General features: G+C 46.4%; 1 long non-coding RNA gene across 1 annotated transcript in view; it reads right to left on the reverse strand.

The window, feature by feature from the left end:
- Window positions 1-19454, reverse strand: part of LOC146863404 (uncharacterized) — a 39383-nt gene extending 19929 nt beyond the window's left edge. Inside the window, exon 1 of the long non-coding RNA XR_014978253.1 lies at window positions 19277-19454. This is a non-coding gene — a long non-coding RNA (uncharacterized LOC146863404). The remainder of the gene's footprint in view (window positions 1-19276) is intronic.
- Between the last annotated feature and the right edge of the window lie 3116 nt (window positions 19455-22570).

Below are 22570 nucleotides of genomic sequence, written 5' to 3' on the forward strand. Positions count from 1 at the left end.
GTGTAGGAGGTCAAGGAAAATGTAAACTACTTTTCAAAATGTCACTTCACAAAAAAAGCGCTAAAAGGTAAACTGAGAATTGAGGGGCATATTATCAAGGCCAGGCAATAATTATCGCTTAGCGCTCTTGGCGCGAGGATAATTATCGCTGGCCAACTCTGAATTTTATCGCAGAGATAGCGTGCTATCAGCAACGCTTAACTCCAAAGCAGTAAAATTCAGAGCGCAAGCTGCCAACTGTGCGATTATGGCTGGAAATCCAGCGATAATCGCACAGGGTTTGGCGATAGCTTGCTGATAGGGCAAGGTATACTTAGCCACGATATCCACCTTCCAAAGGATATCATGGCTAAGTCAGTTTCAAAGCAGCCGTAAGGAAAGTAGCGATAACAGAGATTATCGCTACTTTTCTTGCCGCTATGCGTCTTAGCGTGAGGCTTGATAATAGGAGAAATGTTGCTTAGCGCCATTTCTCCCGTTATTCTGGGGAGGAACGCCCACTTTGCATCTCATTAGAGATGCAAAGCTGGGCGTTAAGAGAAAGGGCGAAGAAGCATGGATTCACGCGTTAGCGTGTCCTTGCTAATAGTGCGTTAAAATTATCGCCGCTTTTCGTCCGAAAACGGACGCTAAAGCGGCGATAATTTTAACTCAAGGCCTTGCTGATATGCCCCTGAATGTTTTTGCAGAGTTCAAAATCAAACTTAGGGTCTCATTTATGGGGAATTGGCGTAGGGCAGCGCCGCAAGTCTTCTTGCAGCACTGCCCTATGCCACTATGAAAGGGCAGGAATGCACCGGATTCATGAAATACGCGCATTCCTGTCCTTTCCCCCTATGCTGTCGCTCAATTTGCTGCCTAGCGCCAACATAGTCACTCTTGCACCACAGTGCAAGGATGTCGGCGTTGCATGCAGGATTGTTTTTGTGCAGGAAGGCTATCTTCCTGCACAAAAACAATCCAGAGAGGCGCTTTCTGCAAAATACAGCACACGTAGAAGAAAAAACAAGCATTGGCATAGCCAATAGGTCTCGCCTTTGGGACCTGCTGCATAACTAAATACTTATAAGGTCCCAAAGGCGAGACCTATTGGCTATGCCAATGCTTGTTTATATTATCTGAGTTCCGCTGGTGACTTCCCCTCTAGCTAATGTGGTTCTTGTATCTTTCGCTGCCATTGTAGCGACTTTGCCCCATGAAGAATTTGCATTACAAATTTTACATACGGATGGGTCTTCTGGTAGCCGAGTCTTGGGATTGATTAGCAACATTTTTATAATTTAGCATTACTGCATACCTGCGCCTGGTACACCACAGCTGCCCTTAACGATTTGAAGCAATCATAAATGAGGAAACTGAGCAATCATAAATGAGGAAATTGAGACTGTGGTAGTAGGATTTCGAAAAGTCCCCTCACATGCTCTATGGCTCCAAGGTTGAGCAAGACTGTATGTCTGGCAATCTGGCAATATGTCCTCAGGAAGTGCACTGCACTGGGGCTACCACCCAAGGAGCCAAGGGGATGCTTATTAACACATCAATGCCCAGGACATTATAGGGAGCCCCTCCTGGTGCCAAACCAAACCTCCCATCAAGAGGCCCACTGGTCACCTGAAGAATCCTGTATGTGAGATGTCAGAGAGAGCGGGGCAGTTTCACCAGCCAGGGGATACAATAAAATACCTGGAGGGTGAGTGCTGACGGTGGGACAGTCCTAGACAAACCTACGTACAGGGTGTGACTCTTTTAGAATCACTGATGGTGGGGCAAAATTAACAGATGTAAAACGTCCCCTCAGTCAGTCATGAAAACCCATTTCCTAGAGAAACAGCAAGTACATGGAATTTATTCTGGTAATTCTAATATTTTTTCTTTATGCAGGTATTCTGCCAAGCAATCCTTCGTAAAACAAAACACAACCCTGATACATTTTATAAAACTGCAAATTACATTTTTTTAATCACAGTTTTCTATGTCTATTTAGGTCTGCTCTATTTCTCCTAATCACATGTGCTTTGTCCCCAGTATTGTTTGCCGTAGCCATGGAGCCGCTGGCCTGCATAATGTGGCAAAGAGCCCCAGATTGGGGGATTCCCCAAGGCTGCGACTACCATTTGATATCACTATATGCGGATGATGCACAAGTGTACTTACGCAAACCTGGAGATGTACTGCTGAGGTTAATGGCGACCCTAGACGACTTTGGGAAACAATCGGGACTTAAATGGAACTGGACTAAGTCCTGCATTTTCCCTCTTAGGACAACACGATCGTACCCCATGAAGCTAGACTGACCAGGTCACACAACATTTAAATATCCCGGGGTCCAAGTGTATCATGAAAATGATGACCTGCTGAATTCAACCTAGGCAGGATCCTGACGAAGTCTAAATACTCCTTGCCATTCTGGTGCGTGTTACCTTTGTCGGGAGTGGGCCGCATAGCTAGTGCCAAAATGCTTATTCTATCACAATTACAGTATATGTTCTCTGCTGTTCCGATTCTACTGCCATGTGCACCTTCTAAACTTGAACACAATGTTGTTGGACTTGATCTTGGGGGGAGCGGTCAGGGGGGCGGAAAAAACTTTCACAATGTAAGGCACAACCTACTCCTACAGAGAGGGTTGGGGGCACCCAATTATAAATTGCACTAGGCGGTGGCACAATTGCAGTAGCCGCTGCGCTGGCTAAAGAACCCTGCCAACCCAGAACTATTGCACTTGAGCGAGAGATAGGGAACGGCAGGCTAGTGGAATGGCTCTTTCCCAGTAGGCTTACTGACACACGATTGTCCAGTATTTGTGAGTTCACGCTAGCCTTTTGGATTACAATTTTGCACGTCAGAGGCGGCTTTATCCAATGCTCTGCATCGCTCCCTCTGTCGGAGCTACCGGGTATAAAAGACATTGCTGGCACATGTGCTACATGCCCCAGTGCCCCATCTTGCATCATGAACGCAGGGGACCTATATACACACAAGGCAAAACGTGCACTTTTGCACAACTGATGGACACCTATGGCCTCGGAGAGGGTCTTTTTCTGACATACGGAGCACTGGCTCATGAGCTGGCTGACACTTGAGGCTAGGAGTAGCCACAGCCAAACACAATACTAAACTGCCTACTAACACACAGGGGAGGGCACCAGGCTGCATCAGCCTTCTACACCGCAATGCAAGAACATTTAGCAACAAGCACAGGCGCGCCGTTAAAGAAAACAAACGCGCGCGCAACTCGCGCTTAAGGAGGAGGCAGCAGGGGGAGGGAAGACAGGAGGGGGCCTGCGCCTGTTTCCCTTGCGGGAGTGAGCAGGGGCACCATATGTTTGTGAGTTAATTACAAACATATGGTGTCAAAGCTCGCTCCTGCAAGGGAATCGCCAGACGTGCACGCGTTGCCATTAAAAGCAATGCAATGCGTGCACGTTTTTGGCTGAAAAGGCGCATTGATGGCTAAAGGTCTTTCTCCTAAGCAGCGCATGCGCGCTGTGTAGGCGAGACCTAATTAGGAGAAATACAAATATTTATCCTCGTTACGCCTGATTTTGGGAGGCGTAAAGTTTTGTAGCTCCACAAGTTTACTTGATTAAGTAAATCTGGGGCAGCATTAAAAACCATTGGTGTTACATGGTAAAAACCACTACAGCGCCCATGGAACCCCTTCAGAGTGCAGTGCAAGGCAAAACAGCGACTTGCGCATTTTTTTGTTGTTGCAGATTTATAAAGCGCAAGCTCAACCCGGAGGTATGGGAGAGCTTTACATGAGCACCACAAGGACACATTAATTTTTAGGTCTCGCCTAGCGAACGCAGTGCGTGCGTTGCATTGCCTTGGCGAGACTCTATTGTCGTGGGTTTGGAGCGTGAAGGTAGACAAACCATGTCCGCGCACGGACAGGTGATGTGTGCTCGCATAGCGTCTCCTCTCTGGCATCTCCTCTAAAGGGGGACTGGAGATGGCACGCATACGGGCAGATGTGCACTCCGTACGCGTGCACGCTCACGGTGTCGCGCGCTCCCATTGCGCCTTCACGGCTTCTCTTTTTTTTGTTACGAATGGCCCCTGTGTTGTGTGTGAAAGTTGAGGGTTCCGATTCCCCGCCCTGTCCTCGCCTCTGCCCAGATCTTTCATGGGTCTTTAGTGAGACTTTTACCATCTGGAAAAGCTAATCCATTGGTCACAGATACTTGGAGAGCAGCCAGAGATATGCGGGGGGCATCAGTGAGTGGACCCACCAGCGCGCGCTGTCAGAGGGCAACACTGTGCATCCTGGACCGGTCTAGGGGTACCCTTACTGCTGGGGTCTCCTGGCCCCGGGCACCTTTCCCTCCTGTTGGATCACCAAGTTACCCCTTTGTACACCTGACTCTGCAGTTGTAGCGATGGTGAGCAGTCACGGCTGACCCCAGGACTGGGGGATGGATTAAAACTCAGACACCAGTGCGGGATGGGTCAGTGAGCTGTACGGGGTTTGCTTAGGAGTTTGAATCACAGCAATGCAGACCCAGTCTTTCATCCTTTCAAGGCCAGTAAATCATGTAACTTGGTAATAGTAACACATGTTATTTACAGTGCTTGAAACAGCAGAAGTGGAGTACGAAGCACTATATGAAAAGCAAGTGGTCGTTGTAGTGGTAAGGGTAATGTAGCAGTGAGACATTGCTGCACGTGGTGCTGAATAAGATAAGCCAGGTGGTATGAGTGCTGCATGTGGTGTTGGTGAGGGTAGAGCAGGGGGTGTGAGTGCTGCATGTGGTGAGGGTAAAGCAGGGGGCGTGAGTGTTGCATGTGGTGGTGGTGAGGGTAAAGCAGGTGGTGTGAGTGCTGTATGTGGTGTTGGTGAGGGTAAAGCAGGGGGGGTGAGTATTGAGCTTGGTGTCCGTAACCGTAAAGTAGGGGGTCTGAGTGCAGCATGTGGTGTTGTTAAGGGTAAAGCAGGGGTGTGAGTGCTGCATGTGGTGAGGGTGAGGATAAAACAGGGAGTGTGAGTGCTGCACATGGTGGTGGTGAGAGTAAAGCAGTGGGTGTGAGTGCTGCATGTGGTGGTGGTGAGGGTAAAGCAGGGGCTGTGAGTGTTGCATGTAGAATTGGTGAAAGTAAAGCAGTGGATGTGAGTGCTGCATGTGGTGTGAGTGCTGCATGAGGTGTTGGAGACAGAGTTCCAGGTACACACATTGCTATGTTAGCATAAGCATCTTAGATTTAAAACGCCATTTAAAACGTCTGTTGTTCACATCCCTTGACGTGCACCGCGACCTTAGTCTGAACATTGTGTGCAGAAGCCATCAGGGCCAAATAACAATGTATGCTTCTGAATTCATGTTGATCGGCCCACGCTCTAGCCATAACACACACACAGCTGCAAATATCTGAAACTCGAGTGCCTTTAATATTGCAGTTTGCATGCATGTTTCAGACGCTTTTGGAGAAGACTGTTTCCAGACACAGAGCAGAGCTGATCCTGTGATGTGATTCACCTAAACTGATCTTTACGGTATGGGGTTCCCCATTCAAACATAGAGACCTATTAGTTTAATAAAACTAGCTTTCTAATGAAGGGGGGGGGGGGTGACTATAATCCACTATCATTTATAACATTATTTCTCCCTACATTTTATATGGTATTTTAACAATGCTGATGGTTTTATTTTTAATCATTTGTCTGCTTATGTTAGCCAAAGTACTGCATCTTAGGGCACGTAGTTAAAAATAAACATTTTAAACTATAATGTGTCTCTAATTACTCTTGTTGTGGACTGATATGAGAATAATAAAGAAAAGGTGTTTCTGATTCCCACCATTCCTGAGAGTACTCTAAGTCGCTTGTTCTGGGTTGTCTAATCATTGGTAGCTTTGAGATGATACGGAGAACGAATGAGACACTGATGCTAGTCGGATAGGGGTTCTGGGTACTGAGGTGAGTTTTTGGTACACCGCAATTCACTGAGGTCCTGGTTTCCTGCGCATAGTTCTGTGCATGAGCAGAATCCCTGCAACAGTGAGGGTAAAGCAGTGGTTGTGAGTGCTGCATGTGGTGGTGGTGAGGGTAAAGCAGTGGGTGTGAGTGCTGCATGTAGTAGTGGTGAAGGTGAAGCAGGGGATGTGAGTGCTGCATGTGGTGGTGGTAAAACAGGGTGTGAGTGCTGCATGTGGTGAGGGTAAAGCAGGGAGTGTGAGTGCAGCATGTGGTGTTGGTGAGGGTCAAGCAGGGGGTGTAAGTGTTGCATGTGGTGCTGGTGAGGGTAAAGCAGGGAGCGTGTGTGCTGCACGTGGTGATGGTGAGGGTAAAGCAGTGGGTGTGAGTGCTTCATGTGGTGTGAGTGCTGCAAGTGGTGGTGGTGAGGGTAAAGCAGGGAGTGTGAGTGTTGCATGTGGTGTTGAGGATAAAGCAGTGGATGTGAGTGCTGCATGTGGTGGTGGTGAGGGTAAAGCAGGGAGTGTGAGTGCTGCATGTGGTGGTGGTGAGGGTAAAGCAGGGGGTGTAAGTGTTGCATGTGGTGCTGGTGAGGGTAAAGCAGGGAGCGTGTGTGCTGCACGTGGTGATGGTGAGGGTAAAGCAGTGGGTGTGAGTGCTTCATGTGGTGTGAGTGCTGCAAGTGGTGGTGGTGAGGGTAAAGCAGGGAGTGTGAGTGTTGCATGTGGTGTTGAGGATAAAGCAGTGGGTGTGAGTGCTGCATGTAGTAGTGGTGAAGGTGAAGCAGGGGATGTGAGTGCTGCATGTGGTGGTGGTAAAACAGGGTGTGAGTGCTGCATGTGGTGAGGATAAAGTAGGAAGTGTGAATGCAGCATGTTGTGTTGGTGAGGGTAAAGCAGGGGGTGTGAGTGTTGCATGTGGTGGTGGTGAGGGTAAACCAGGGGGTGTGAGTTCTGCATGTGGTGGTGCTGAGGGTAAAGCAGGGGGTGTGAGTGTTGCATGTGGTGAGGGTAAAGCAGGGGGTGTGAGTGCTGCATGTGGTGGTGCTGAGGGTAAAGCAGGGGGTGAGTGCAGCATGTGAGTGGTGAGGGTAGAGCAGGGAGTGTTAGAGATGCATGTGGTGGTGGTGAGGGTAAGGCAGTGGGCGTGAGTGCTGCATGTGGTGGTGGTGAGGGTAAAGCAGGTGGTGTGAGTGCTGCATGTAGAGTTGGTGAGGGTAAAGCAGGGGTCGGAGTGCCACGTGTGGAGTTGTTAAGGGTAAAGCAAGGGGCGTGAGTGTTGCATGTGGTGTTGGTGAGGATAAAGCAGGGAGTGTGAGTGCTGCATGTGGTGGTGGTGAGGGTAAAACAGGTTGTGAGTGTTGCATGTGGTGGTGGTGAGGGTAGAGCAGGGGGCGTGAGTGCTGCATGTGGTGGTGGTGAGGGTAAAGCAGGCGGGTGAGTGTTGAGCATGGTGTCGGTAACCGTAAAGCAGGGAGTCTGAGTGCTGTGTGTGGTGTTGTTAAGGGTAAACCAGGGTGTGTGAGAGCTGCAAGTGGTGGCGGTGAGGGTAAACCAGGGAGTGTTAGAGCTGCACGTGGTGGTGGTGAGGATAAAGCAGGGGTTGTGAGAGCTGCACGTGGTGGCGGTGAGGGTAAAGCTGAAGGTCCTGTTTCCAGTGTTTATGTTTTTTGTGGATTCTAGTGATGTTTTCTCATTGTTTATGAAACCTTTCAAAATCGGTGCTTATCAGTGTTTATTTAGCTGCCTAACTCCAACAAGCATTTGCAATGCAATAGGTCTCGCATATGCGAGAGTTTGAGCTATTGGCATTGTAAATGACAATGCCTTTTATTTATGCTTTTCAAAACCTGCAAGCTGTGCGTAAACAAACACTTTGTACTTATAGTTCTTGCTTATGAGAAGCAATGCTGGCAGTCTCTTTAACTGCCAGCCTTGCTTCTCGTAAGCAAAGACTATACCTACAAAGTGCGTGTTTATGCATCGCTTGCAGGTTTTCAAAACAAATGAATAAATAGCAGCTATTGGCATTGTAAATAATAATGCCTTTTATTCATTTGTTGTACAAAGGGCTTGTTTAAGCACAGCTTGCAGGTTCTGAAACGCATAAATAAAAGGCATTGTCATTTACAATGCCAATAGCTCCAACTCTCACAAATGCTAGACCTATTGCATTGCAAATGCTTGTTTTTTTTTGGGTAGGCACGGGCAGAAGTGATTTGCTCAGAATCACAAGATGTGGACTTGACCCTGATGCTCGACCCTTGGTTTCCCAGCTCTAAGGTCGGCAGTCTAGCGGTGAGACCACATCCTCTCCATATCTAAGAAGACATACAAAGCCACACAGAGTGGCTTTGTGTGGCATTACGCATATGATTGAGAGCCTTGTGCCACCTGAGCATCAAAAAAAGTGACACTCTGGCAGCGCAGGCCTCTAAATAAGCCCCTTAGCGTGTATGTAAAGCATGTTATATGGAGGCACTTAGGGAATGTCAGTAATAGCTGTGTAACTGTATAAGGACTGTAAATATGACAATTTCTGGCATCTAATAATGAATGTTTAGCACTATCCAACGGAGCAAATTATATCAAACTCAGAATGAAAATATCAAGTTAAAACTTGAAAGGTTTATTGTAAAGTTCATAATATATGGCGAGTTGATCGGTAATTGTTTACATTTCTTTAGCAGAAGAGAGGCCTGCCCAGAAGAGGTCAACCCACATCTCTAGAATTCTTCAGTTCAATTGATGAAATACACAACAGATAATCCATCTATTCCTTTCATAATCTTGCATCCACCTTGAACATTTTCTCACTCTAATTAATCTTCGATCCGTTGTTACCGCAAACTTCCGATATGGTAAATATCATGGACAAGTTCACCCTGACCCTTAAGTGATACCTTGAGCTTTCGTACCATCATCCACAGGTTCCACAAGTTTCCACCTGACAACAGCATGACTTCCCACATGTATAGCTTGTAAGAGATCATAGACAAAACTTTCTTGACTCAACTAGGTCTTTTTACAAACACCCAGCCCCATGCATTGAAGAGTCAATCATACGTTTGTAGCGCCGCTGTCACTTGATTTATCTCCTTCACCCTAAAAGTACTCTTGCTTGGCACCCAGTCTAGCCATTCTCTACAGACCTCCTCACCTCCAACCCCACCTCTTCTCCTGATTACTATGTTTATGGAAGTTCCATCAGACTAGGGCAGGCAGCTTAATTCATCCAGACCTTCTACAAGACTACGTTGTCCTATTGTCACATTTAGGCCCGGACAGGAACACCACCATTTTACATGCTCACATTTGAACTTGACATATTTTCTTAAACGTTGACATTTGACACACTTTTGCTTGCGTGCTTGTACGGATATTGTTCCAAGAAATAGCTTTGCTTACATTTGGACGGCTTTGTAGGTAGCGTCTCCACTGGAAACCTGCCCACTCTCTTTCTGCCCCTCAATGAATCTTCATATTGAGGTACCTTTCACAGATCTCCTAACTTGACGTACATCTTGGGACAGTCAGAGACTCTGGGCTTTCCATGCCAGCCACCACGAATATAAGTAAATGCCACCCTCCAATGCGAATCTTCACCACTGTGGTCTCGACGCCATCTCTCTATATCATGCCCTCCTGCGCTCAGTGCAGACTGGACTCCAGACTAGAGAAGCTAGGTATGAATAGTTACATAAGTATTTATCCGCCCAACTTGTCCAAAAACGCGGTTAAATCTCTGAAACATAGACTGTTCAAAGCGAATCCAGAAACCCCCTATCTCTGACCCTATTTTTGTCTAAAGAAAGGTGCTCTTACTAGTGATCTGATCTTTTATACTTAAAGAAGAGCCCAGTGGAGAAAGGCGTTCCATTCTTTTCTCAGAATCGCCTAGGTTAAGAAATTTCCTCACGGGCTAAGGCTCTCGACTGTGCCGTCACCCACATTCAGAGCAAAGGCTACCATATCCCTCTACAACAATGGTACTATCCTAATTCAAGCCTCCGCACAGAATCTGGGTATCTTTGATGACAGTTTCTCCGTCATTAAAAAATCTCTTGACCAAAGCAACACTTTTAATTACTCTAGGGACATCAGTCCCCTTACTATGCGAAAGGACCTCCAAGATCTCTCTTTAATGAGCCACAATGACCTGTTGACTGCTCCGCCAACCTCATCAACACCAAGAGACCTCACTCCATTTCGAATCCCCAACTCTTGAACCTTTCTCCCCTGCCACCCATGTTCCTTCCTCACTCCAATTCTAGCTCCCACTTGCTGTTCCCTTCTGACCAACAGCGACGGAAATCCTCCTCAGGGGACGACCCCCCTTGTCATCGTCCCCTTTCTGGGGACATGCCTACCTCCACTCTAGTGAACTACCCTCCTCCTCCCCTCCCCAAGAGCTATGAACCACAATCCAGGCCCGCCTCTAGGATTAAGGAAATAAACCGGGAGCTTCTAAAACTCAAAACTGACATACAAAAACTCATTAACATCACCTCAGAGCTGGCCCTTGACCTTTCTTCCAACAAGACCTCGGAGGAGACCCTGCAAATGAACAACCAATACCCTAAACCAACAACTCCTTCCACTATGCTATTGAGTGACCTCTGGCAGAAAGCGCCAGAACTGGAGTACTACTCCCTACCCTAACGCCCCATCTAGACCCGCCAGATCCAAAAATCATTTATCGGAACATGATATTCTCTCCCTCCTCCGAGCTTACAACGCCTCTCTATCTGCCATCCCAGTCCCTTCTGGAACCTCTCAAACTTCCCCTATAAACTCTCCTAGAGCTACTAATCCCAAGCAAGGCATAGCGGATATTATACAAATTATTCCATCAAACCTGCATAGAGCTCCCGGACTCCACACTAATGTCTTAAACATTTATAACCTTATGCATGTCCCCATTACACAGCCTTCTCTCACTGACCACAAATCACACCTGAAAGACATGTTGCTTAACCTTAGATCAGCTGTGAAACATGCCATGGACCTTGCTGATCTCATCCTAGGTCAGGAACTGGACCTCCTTATCCTCACTGAAACTTGGCTTGACGACTCCTCAGGTCCTGTCCTTGACATTCTAGTCCCTCTAAGCCACAACATTATCAGACTCGAGCGAGTTAAGAGAACGGGAGGTGGCATAGCCTGTATTTACCACAACACTCTCTCAGCAAAGCAGTCCCCTTCTGCAACTCTCTCATCCTGTGAATATCTATGCATAGACATCATTAGCAAACATAGACCCTTATGCAACCTTTATATTGTAATAATTTAGAGAAAAATGTAATGACCATTGATTTATAACTGACTCCATTTTCTGAACGGACGCCATTTTCTGTGCTCGCACGTAGCTGTAATGTGGGGAGGGCATGTTTCTGCTCCTCATTTGTTTTTCGCTACTCTCCGACCAGAGTGAACTGGAATATGTTATGTGGGAAGCGTACTTGGTACCTTTCAGGGAATTTGTGGAATGTACAACTCTGCCTCTGAGTCAAAATACGGGAGCTTGGCCAGCCTCCGTCTTGACCTTGACACAGATTTGTACAGCCAGCTTGTTTTTTTCCAATGAGAAGGGGACGAGGTTTTCTAGAATCTTTGCCTCACGTTGAGTAATAATATTTAAGCTGGGGAACCTTCGAGGTCCAGGCGGAAGCTCACCATAGAATAGACGTATTGCTGTGGAGGTGACGGAACTTGTGTCCTTATCGAACTCCTTCCTGGGCTGTTGAAGGGCTCCCCAGTTTGAGTTGGCAAGGATGTTGCAGAATCGATCGGTGAGGTGTTCCTAACCATATTGTATATAATTTCTACTCTTTGCTACTTGTATATACTGCATTTCTATTCTAATTATTTACTTAAGTCACTTTATATTTGGGAGTCTGCATTTACTGATATATTTAGCCTACCTTTCTAAAATATTGCATTAATAAACTTGTGTGTGTCATTTTAAAAGCACCTGGATTTGTTTTCTTGCCTCGCCTTAAGGGAGTGCTGGGTCTTTGCCTCGTCCTTTTGGGAGTGCTGCTCAAACGTGTATTATTTAAAGGTGCAGTGGTACATTTGCCTCCTTTTGGGAGTGCAGAGTTTTGGGTGTGTCCTATTGTGGAAAAGACACATTCATTACATCTTGGCGTCACAAACAGGATTCGAACGTTGAAATTAAAAGGGGAAAAAATATGATTTCTAGAAAATTGAAGGCAGATTCCCAGATACCAATTGGAATACCGGGTTGGGAGTTAGCCCCATACGGTATGCTTGCCCATGAGTGGGCTAATTGCGCTGGGTTGCATGAAAATTGGAGTGTGTGTTTAGCTGACGCTGAGCCAGCACAAGTGGTTGCGTGTTTGCAAAGAGTGCCTCTTAAGAAAGGAGAGGAGCTTGATATGTTAGGAAGAAGGGGCTGGATCCTCTTAAGTGCTTATCGTAAAATGCATGAAAAATATGTCCAGCTGCAGCGTGGATTTGAAAAATTAGAGAAACAGTTTGTGGAAGCCAAAACTGCCTCTACGATGTTAACCTGTCGGAATAAGTTATTGCAAGATGAGTTGGAAACCTACCAGACTTTGGCAGAAAAGGCTGCAGTTCGTATTCCCCAATACAAGTATAAGAAAAGGAGAGGAAGGGTTAACAAGAGAAAAGTACGTTTAGCTATTGCAAAGGTAGGAATTAATTGGGACCCTGAAACGTGAGATGGAAATATTTGGGATTCCTCAGAGTTCTCGGACTTTGGAGGAGAGTGTAATCAGGCTGGCAAGTGTGATCAAGCTGGCAGGCAGGGTGAGTCGATGGAACGCAATGTGATTCAGGCGCAACCCATATATCGTCGGAAGATACAGGGTAGTCCAAATTATCCACAGGGGGTTGTGATGGACTGTATGGAAGATTTTACTCAGCAGGAGATTGACATTCCCGACAGATTTCGACAAAGACCTGCAGAACCTCTGCTTACGTGGATGGTGCGGTTGTTTGATCTGGGCGCTGCTGGGGTGATGTTAGATCATGGAGCTGCAGTGAAATTTTGTACACTTAGTTTTGATTCTACAGGAGCAGTTTAGGAATTACAGTGACAATAATAAAATCATTTTGTTGCAGTTGGCCGTGCTTGGATGTAGTCATAAATACCCGACAGAGTCATACTGGCCAGTGAGTGACTAACCTTGGTATATATTGAGAGATGCTATACAGAGGCTTAAGGAGGAGGTGATTAAAACTGCTATTTTTCTGGATAACGCACATAGGTTGATTGATGGGCTGTTGAATGCGTGTGTGCGAAATAGAATAAGTCGTACAGCTCCCCCGCATACAAACAAGTGATGATGACTTTGCTAATCAATCAGACTGGTAATACTTTTGCGCAGGTGGTTGAGGTAGTCCGTGAGTTAGGAGAATTGGGGGACTGGATAGAGACTGAAAGAGCTTCCAGGTCTGAGACTCGTACAGACAATAACAGGCTGTCTAGAAGAGATATGTTTATGGCTTTGCTGAATGATGGAGTGAAAAGGAGAAGATACATGGAATAGAGACTTAGGGCCAGATTATCAAGAACGGCAATAACATTATCGCCGCTTTAGCTGCAGGAAACTGCTGCTAAAGCGGCGATAAGGGGCTTGATAATATGCCCTAGAGAATTCCAATAGAAGCCCAGGTTCTGGTGTGAAGGACCACAAATCTAATACAAACATCCCAACTCTGGCAAAACTCCTTGAGAAATGTGTTCATGTACATCTGTGCAACCACATTGAAGAATTCCAACTTCTTGATCAATTCCAATCGGGCATCCGTCCCGGCCACAGCACTGAAGGCCATCACTCATATAGTGGATGACGCTCTCAAAATGCTAGACTAGAATGAATCTTGCCTACTAATACTACTTGACGTCTCATCTGCGTTTTACACTGTCAAACATGACAATCTACTGAGCCTTTTGGAATGTAGGATGGGGCTCTCAGGCACTGTACTAAAATGGTTTGCCTCTTTTCTCAATAACAGAACGCAGAGAGTCAAATCCAATCAAACCATACCTAATTCCAGTCCCTGCACCCTGGGGGTGCCCCAAGGGTCCTCGATCTCCCCCACGCTCTTCAACCTATTCACTAAACCTCTTACTGTAATCCTCAAAGCATCTTACATCCAATATCACATGTATGCGGATGACACCCAATTGTACATGAAAATATCTTCCCCTGAAGATATCAAGATCCTCAACGGAACCCTGCACAAAACCCTAAATTGGCTAACCTCCAACCACCTCAAAATAAACGCCCTTAAAACTGAATTCTTCATCTCACCCACCAAGCAAACCCCCATTGTGAAGAAATATCCGAAAAACCTCTCCGCTCTCAACTGCACACCACACATCATAGATTCCATGAAATCGCTGGGAACAGTACTGGATAAGAACCTAAACATGCAGGATCACATCAGCGCATCTACCAAAGGAGCAAACTTCCAACTGAGCATCCTATGAAAACTCAAACCCTACCTTCCCCACGATGACTTCAAATCTGCAGTACAAGTGCTAGACATCTCACGACTAGTGTCAAATCTGCAGTGTCACTCTCTGCGGGCTACCGAGACACAAATTAGCCGCCCTCAGAGCATCTCTGAATGCTGCGACTAGGCTCATCACTGGCTCCAAGAAAACCAACTACATTTCTCCGGACCTGAAATCTCTTAACTGGCTTCCGTTTGAGTCGAGGATTCAATTAAAAATTGCATGTATGACCCATAGAGCACTGCATTTCAACACTCCTCTGTACCTGGCAAATAAGCTCGAACTATCGGGTCGCTCCCGTTCTTCAAAGGGCTCCAGTACCTTGCTGCTCAAGCCGAAGAAATTTAAAAAAATGAAAACCCACAATCGTACATTCTCAGGTATTGCACCGAGATTCTGGAACTCCCTTCCTGTGGAAACGAGACTGATTCCTTCAACACTTGCCTTCAAAAGGGAAGTGAAAGCTCTACTGATGAGCACTGCGTTGAGCTATAAGCTTTTCTCTTTTTGTCTCCTATCGTATACAGAAGATTAATTTGCTACCTAACAAATGGTACGGCTCCAATGCCGGACTCTAATATGTCATTTTGTACTTGATGTTATTTCTGTATATCATTACTTTTCTCCCACAACTATCTACCTATGTCTTCCACAACGCATATGTACAGCGCTCTGATACCCACTTGGGTCATGTTCGCGCTATACAATGCTTTAAAATAAATAAATAATCAGAAGCTTTGAACATTCTGTACGAAAGCTAAAGACCACTGCACAAAATATTCATTATTGTTCGCTTGGCAACAGCTTTGTCAGGGTAGAATCAATAATCGCAGCCTGACTGGGACTTCAGCATGGCAACATGGTTTAATATATAAATGACATCACTCCTTTGTTTAGTTATGGAGCAGTTCCCTGGCACTGCAAGGTTGACCCATGCCGGATTTCAAGCCCAACTGATTCCTGTTTACCTCCTGAGAGGGATGAAGCCCAGCTCTCCACCAAGACAGGCTTCCTCATGACACTTGCCACAGGTAATGGGGAAGTTAGATGACCCTACATGGATTCGGCCATATTCACCCATCCTATGAACAGTAGGATAGGTAGAGCTAGGTAGGAGCTAAATATAACAGAATTAACATGCTTGCATATATTCTCTGTAAACAGTACAATGGTTGAATTATTCATCTTTTTCACTATTCTTTTATTGCTGATCACACTATTCTGTTTCCTTCTATTGATTATTGCATTACACATATTTTACACAAGAATCATAATGCTTCAATAAATGTTACCTTTCTTGGTTAGGTGTACAGATGGTTCATTGTGAGATAGCAGGACTAAGGCCAACATATATCCTGATTGTGTGCGTAGAATCAGTTTTTCACAGTTTTGATCTTTAAGTTGTCCACCAGTGCACAGTTTTTACTGAGAAAGTATAAGCCATACGAGATGGCGTTGTCAACGTTTTAGCGTGGGTTTTTATTTAATGGACTGCCCGAGTTTTTTTTTGTATACCCAAAGACCCCTACTCACGAACTAATCGGAGACGTCCGAGGTGTTAGGGAAAAGTCCTCCTCAGCTGAAAGGGTACCCCTATGTAATGACTGTCAAGCTTCAACCTTTCAAAGGATAACCCCACAGAGGTACCCTCTCTGAGCTCCCTATATTCAAATGGCTGCTGCAGCACCATTTAACATGTTGGTGAACTGCCGATACATAGAGACGCAAATGTTACAAGAACATGTGCTCCCCCTTGCAGGAGGAGGTGTGACCTATGTGGTTAAGGCCCACAAAGCATTCAGGACAGAGGTATTCTATTTATGGGTTACATTCCCAGCAGTAAATGCACAATCAAGACATTATCATTCCTACACTCTAGCAGCAGCTCCTAATAACAACACAGCTTATGAAGCACTAGAATACCACTAACATATCATGAACACCAAAATTGACTTGGTAGGGCCCTCCCACACATACTACACAATGTTAGATTTGGTCTGCTCAGCAATGAGGGAGCAACATGGGCAGTCTTAGCCGGTTATACACCCTATCCAAATATAACAAATCTGACAACACCAAAATTACGTACACTGTACCCAAATCTTGTCAGAATACACAGATGTTGACACAATATATGAAGTGAACAATGACAGCAAATCCCGCAAGGGCTGCTCAAGCTGAACAACCGCAACTGACTTCTCCTGGATTTAGTCCAGTGACTATCAATGCAGTCATGGGTAAGGTTCCCGTCAGACAGGAAGAGATTCCTTTCTGGATTGCAAAATGCACAAAAACAAGGACAGTGGACCAAATACAAGAATTGGCGCAACCAATCACAAAAATCACCAAGGGAATCTAAATGCTGAAAATATATATCGTGTGCAGACTTCCAAATGTCCTCCCTGTCCTAGAGCACCCCCCAACAAAAGGGGAATTTTACACCAACACAAAATCAAAGCTGTGCCACACCAAAACACACATGCCCATATAAGTAGTCACAGCTCAATAAAGCGTAGAATGTAGAATTTAATTCTCTCTTCTTTATTTTTCTTTTCAAGAACACGGCCAACGTGTATCGTCCTATAAAATAGGACTTCTTCAGGGCAGTAAACAATCATAGAACAAATGAGAGATAAGAAAATCAGTTAGCACCATATATTCCAAAGTATTCCAAATTATTCCCAGCCTGGGTAGCAGTCAAATATCTGATATACAAATCAAACGTAAGATCCATATATAAATCCAAAATATATTCAAAGAAATCTAAAGACCGATATTCAGAAGTAGATGAATCACTGTTCCCATAATCCTAGGCTGATGAGTCGCTGATGTGGTTTGATAGCCACCCGTTGATTGAGGCTATGTTGATATGATAAAATCAAACATGCCAATTTATATACACTTTATTCTAACAGCCAGACTTCATGTCTGAAGTTTTGGATCCGCATAATGAAATCGACACTCGTCTCCCGCCAGTGATCCGTTGTGGATTGCACAAAAAACAATCAGCTTTAAACAGTGTTTCCCTTTACGGGACTCCAAGAAAAACATGGAATTCTCACTATATGCCTGCCAATGGGGATTGCTCCCCAGGTGTAAGATTGCTCCATTGGGGTACAGTCTTTGCAACAGTATATACCAGAACACACTGTACACCTTCATCAGCTGTTTTGCCAGTTGATGAGGGGTTTTCTGTGTGAAAGGGGAACATATTTAAAAGACCATGAAAAGCCACGTTATGTGGCCTTATAATTATGCCAGTGGCACATTGCTTCACCGGAACAATGAAAAGGTGATGTTACGGCGGCACAATAGTGCTGGTAGGGCCTCGTAAATGAGGCCCTATTGATATAAACTTTGAACAAGGTTTTTGAATCATTGTTTTTGCATGTGTTTAAATAGTCTCACAAAATAAAGTGTTTGTATAATTTCATATTTAAGACCTGATTTTTTTGATGCTTGGTAGTTGTTTAAGAGCTAAATGTCAGCTAGTAAATAAGTACAATAATGACGCGAGCATAAAGAATGAGAGGCTAGAAAGGAAACATTCTTACTACAGCTCAGATCTCGAATGTGCAACCCGCTGCATGACCTTGTAGGGCACACCTAGAGGATTGTTGACATAGAAGCCCATTCATCAACACAATATCTCTCGCCAGCGATAGCGCATGCGCTAGCTCATGCTCACACAGGCGAGACCTAAAAATAAGTGAGGAGAATGAAAATAAACAGTTTATAATTTTATAGGGTGCCAAAATGTAATACTGGAGCAATTACAATTAGAAAGGGTGAACGTGGTGAACAAAGTGAAGAGAACAGAAAAATTTGAAAAGATCAGTTGCGGTTTGTGAAACAAAGTAACAGACACTGTTTTGGTTTAAGGAGGTTGGAAAGCAGGATGTATGTGGAGATGTTTGACGCACATGAGGTGTAGAGAGGCAGGGCCAGAGGGGACAGAAATAATGCCAACATTGAAGTGGCCCATTTAGTGCATTAGATTGCTAAAAAGTAGTCCAAATGTACAAATTTAGGCAGTTTTAAACTTGCAAACATACTCTGTATAAATGTTTTCCAAGGTGTGGAAGACTGCATGGATTTGAGCTTAATGTAGACAATGTTTGTGAGAATATAATTGAAATCACTAGTACACATGGGACCAGCAGAGAAGAAAACAGACCCACAAACATTCAAAATATGTCTCACACACCGACCAGTCAGACCAGTCCCTGCGGGGGCAGCAACACAGAAGGCACACAGTCGACATCATTAGTAAAAATAATAACTAATGGAGGCAGTAAAACTGTTCACCAAAAGTGCAACTAAGTGGTTGCATTACATTTCAGGCACAATTCAATGCCACCTAATGTATCGACCTCGGAAGGATGAGGGGTTGTGGCAAATGCAGACAGATCTCTTCAGTGGCTGAAAAAATAATGACATATCGGTTTTATATTTGTAACTAGTTGTGCATAGATTGATTGACTGTGTGGCCAATGAAGATGGAATCAGGGGTATATTAAGGCGGTGATGGTGGCATCTCATACTGCAGGAAGGGATGAAAAAACATTTCAGTAAAGTATAATGAGAAATCCTAGAAAAATGCAAGATGGTTAGAGTTAAACCCCATCTATTGCCCCCATGTAATTTGTTATCAAAAAGATTTGCAATGAGAAACCGTGGAGCCATCAAGATGTTTAATGCAACCAGATCAGGTTACTCAAAAGTTGACTCAGAAGCAGACCAACTACATGCCGCCCATCATTCAAATAACCCAAACAAAGCAAATAAATGAAACCCACTGCCTTTCATGTCACTGCAAAACTGGGATAATGTGCCTTGCTGCCCCCTTACCTTTCTCACTGGGAATTGAGGAATTCCAGAAATGTGAAGTCTGGGCTCATAAGCAACATGTGGGATGAGAGCAGTAAATCTTCACCATTCACGACTCTCAGGGAGCTTAAGTAGGAAGAATGCAACACAGCGTCTAAAAGCTTTAGTGATCCAGCCTTTGCTAACACCATTAGGCTGCAGGCATTACACATGAATATGCTGGCTGGTGGTGCACTCAGTATAGAGTGATTTCATTTCCACCTGCAATAACATTTCTGAAGATGAAAGTGGACACACATGACCCAATCACTTACACCAATAGAGGCAGCACCTGCATTGCGACATTGCATTCACATGCCCACACACAGGACACATTACGTAATGCACTATTGCCCAATGTTGTTGTAGGAACACTTTCTACTTCGCATTTCAGTCACTTCTATATGTGAGCAAAGGGCATTGTTTCAGATCTATGAAATATAGAATAAGCCCAGCTGCTGTCATGTGATTAAAAACTCTGCAAAACACCAGGCTCTCCTTTCAGCACAGCAGAAATGAACACACAGCAGCAAGTTGTGACTGATGAGAAATAATGACAGCTTGTGCTTCAACGTCCCTATAAAATGAAGATAAAACTAATTAGAGTAAAATAACTCACTTGCTCTGCTTTAGTCCGGGATCGCACCGATTCCACAGCTGTGAACTGTTGTGCAGCATTTCCTGGTGTGACTGAATCTTATCATATCCATGTCAAAGCACTCAACCAGCCCCTTCCTGTACTTCTGCTATTTGCTGACAACATGCCATTAGGCTATATTCCAAGCAATACCCTTCTGCACGTTCGCAGAAAATAAACCATAGACTGATGCAAGCCAGCTAGTCTAAATTATGCACTCTTTAAACCATTTTGCATGATACTTGAACAATGAATATGGATAATAATCTCTGGCATTACCATGCTTACCCATACTGCCAAGGCTGCCAACTTTGTAACTGGGGAACCGAGTTTGAGTCCCGGCATCAGCTCATCAGCCCGTGATTGTGGGCACATCACTTTATCTCCCAGCGCCTAAAAAAACAAGCATTTGCAATGCAATAGGTCTCGCTTATAAGAGATTGAGCTATTGGCATTGTAAAATTACAATGCCTTTTATTTATGTTTTGGTTTTAAAACAAATAAAAGGCATTGTCATTTACAATGTCAGTAGCATAAACTCGCATAAAAGCAGTGTGTGGAGTGCAGCAGTGTGCGGCATGCAGCAGTGTGCGGCGTGCAGCAGTGTGCGGCATGCAGCAGTGTGCGGCGTGCAGCAGTGTGCGGCGTGCAGCCGTGTGCGGCGTGCAGCAGTGTTTCGTGTAGCAGTGTGAGGCATGCAGCACTGTGACATGCAGCAGCGTGCAGCAGTGTGCAGCGTGCAGCAGTGTGCGGCGTGCAGCAGTGTTTTGTGTAGCAGTGTGAGGCATGCAGCACTGTGGCGTGCAGCGGCGTGCAGCAGTGTGCGGCATGCAGCAGTGTGCTGCGTGTAGCAGTGTGCTGCGTGCAGCAGTGTCGTGCAGCATGCAGCAGTGAGTAATGCAGCAGTGTGCAGCAGTGTGTGGCGTGCAGCAGTGTGCCGGTTGCATCAGTGTGTGCCGTGCAGCAGTGTGTGGTGTGCAGCACTGTTTCGTGTAGCAGTGTGTGGCGTGCAGCAGTGGGCGGCGTGCAGCAGTGTGCAGCGTGCAGCAGTGTGCAGCGTGCAGCAGTGTGTGGCAGTGTGTGGCGTGCAGCAGTGTGAGGTGTGCAGCAGTGTGTGGCGTGCAGCGGCATGCAGCAGTGTGTGGCGTGCAGCAGTGTGAGGCGTGCAGCAGTGTGAGGCGTGCAGCAGTGTGAGGCGTGCAGCAGTGTGAGGCGTGCAGCAGTGTGTGGCGTGCAGCAGTGTGAGGTGTGCAGTAGTGTGTGGCGTGCAGCGGCATGCAGCAGGGTGTGGCGTGCAGCAGTGTGAAGCGTGCAGCAGTGTGAGGCGTGCAGCAGTGTGAGGCGTGCAGCAGTGTGTGGCGTGCAGCAGTGTGAGGCGTGCAGCAGAGACACATGGAGGGTGAGGACAGACACGTGGAGGGTGGGGAGAGACACGTGGAGGGTGAGGAGAGACACATGTGGAACGTGAGGAGGAGACACCTGTGGAGGGTGAGGAGGAGACACGTGTGGAGGGTTAGGAGGAGACACATGTGGAGGGTGAGGAGAGACACATGTGGAGCGTGAGGAGGAGACACCTGTGGAGGGTGAGGAGGAGACACATGTGGAGGGTGAGGAGGAGACACATGTGGAGAGTGAGGAGGAGACACATGTGGGGGGTGAGGCGGAGGGTGAGGAGACACGTGTGGAGGGTGAGGAGAGACACGTGTGAAGGGAGAGGAGATACACGTGTGGAGGGTGAGGAGAGAAGCGTGTGGAGGGTGAGGAGAGACACGTGTGGAGGGTGAGGAGAGACATGGAGGGTGAGGAGAGACATGGAGGGTGAGGAGAGACACGTGGAGTGTGAGGAGAGACACGTGGAGGGTGAGGAGAGACGTGAAGGGTGAGGAGAGACGTGGAGGGTGAGGAGAGACCCAGAGGGTGAGGAGAGACACGTGTGGAGGGTGAGGAGAGAGACGTGTGGAGGGTGAGGAGAGAAGCGTGTGGAGGGTGAGGAGAGACACGTGTGGAGGGTGAGGAGAGACATGGAGGGTGAGGAGAGACATGGAGGGTGAGGAGACACGTGTGGAGGGTGAGGAGAGACGTGGAGGGTGAGGAGAGACACGTGTGGAGGGTGAGGAGAGAAGCGTGTGGAGGGTGAGGAGAGACACGTGTGGAGGGTGAGGAGAGACATGGAGGGTGAGGAGAGACATGGAGGGTGAGGAGAGACACGTGGAGTGTGAGGAGAGACACGTGGAGGGTGAGGAGAGACGTGAAGGGTGAGGAGAGACGTGGAGGGTGAGGAGAGACCCAGAGGGTGAGGAGAGACACGTGTGGAGGGTGAGGAGAGAGACGTGTGGAGGGTGAGGAGAGACGTGTGGAGGGTGAGGAGAGACGTGTGGAGGGTGAGGAGAGACGTGTGGAGGGTGAGAAGAGACACGTGGAGGGTGAGCAGAGACATTTGTGGAGGGTGAGCAGAGACACATGTGGAGGGTGAGCAGAGACACGTGTGGAGGGTGAGCAGAGACACGTGTGGAGGGTGAGGAGAGACACGTGTGGAGGGTGAGGAGAGACGTGTGGAGGGTGAGGAGAGACACGTGTGGAGGGTGGGGAGAGACACGTGTGGAGGGTGAGGAGAGACGTGTGGAGGGTGAGGAGAGACA

Source organism: Triturus cristatus, chromosome 2_2, assembly GCF_964204655.1.
Source record: "Triturus cristatus chromosome 2_2, aTriCri1.1, whole genome shotgun sequence".
NCBI lineage: Eukaryota > Metazoa > Chordata > Amphibia > Caudata > Salamandridae > Triturus > Triturus cristatus.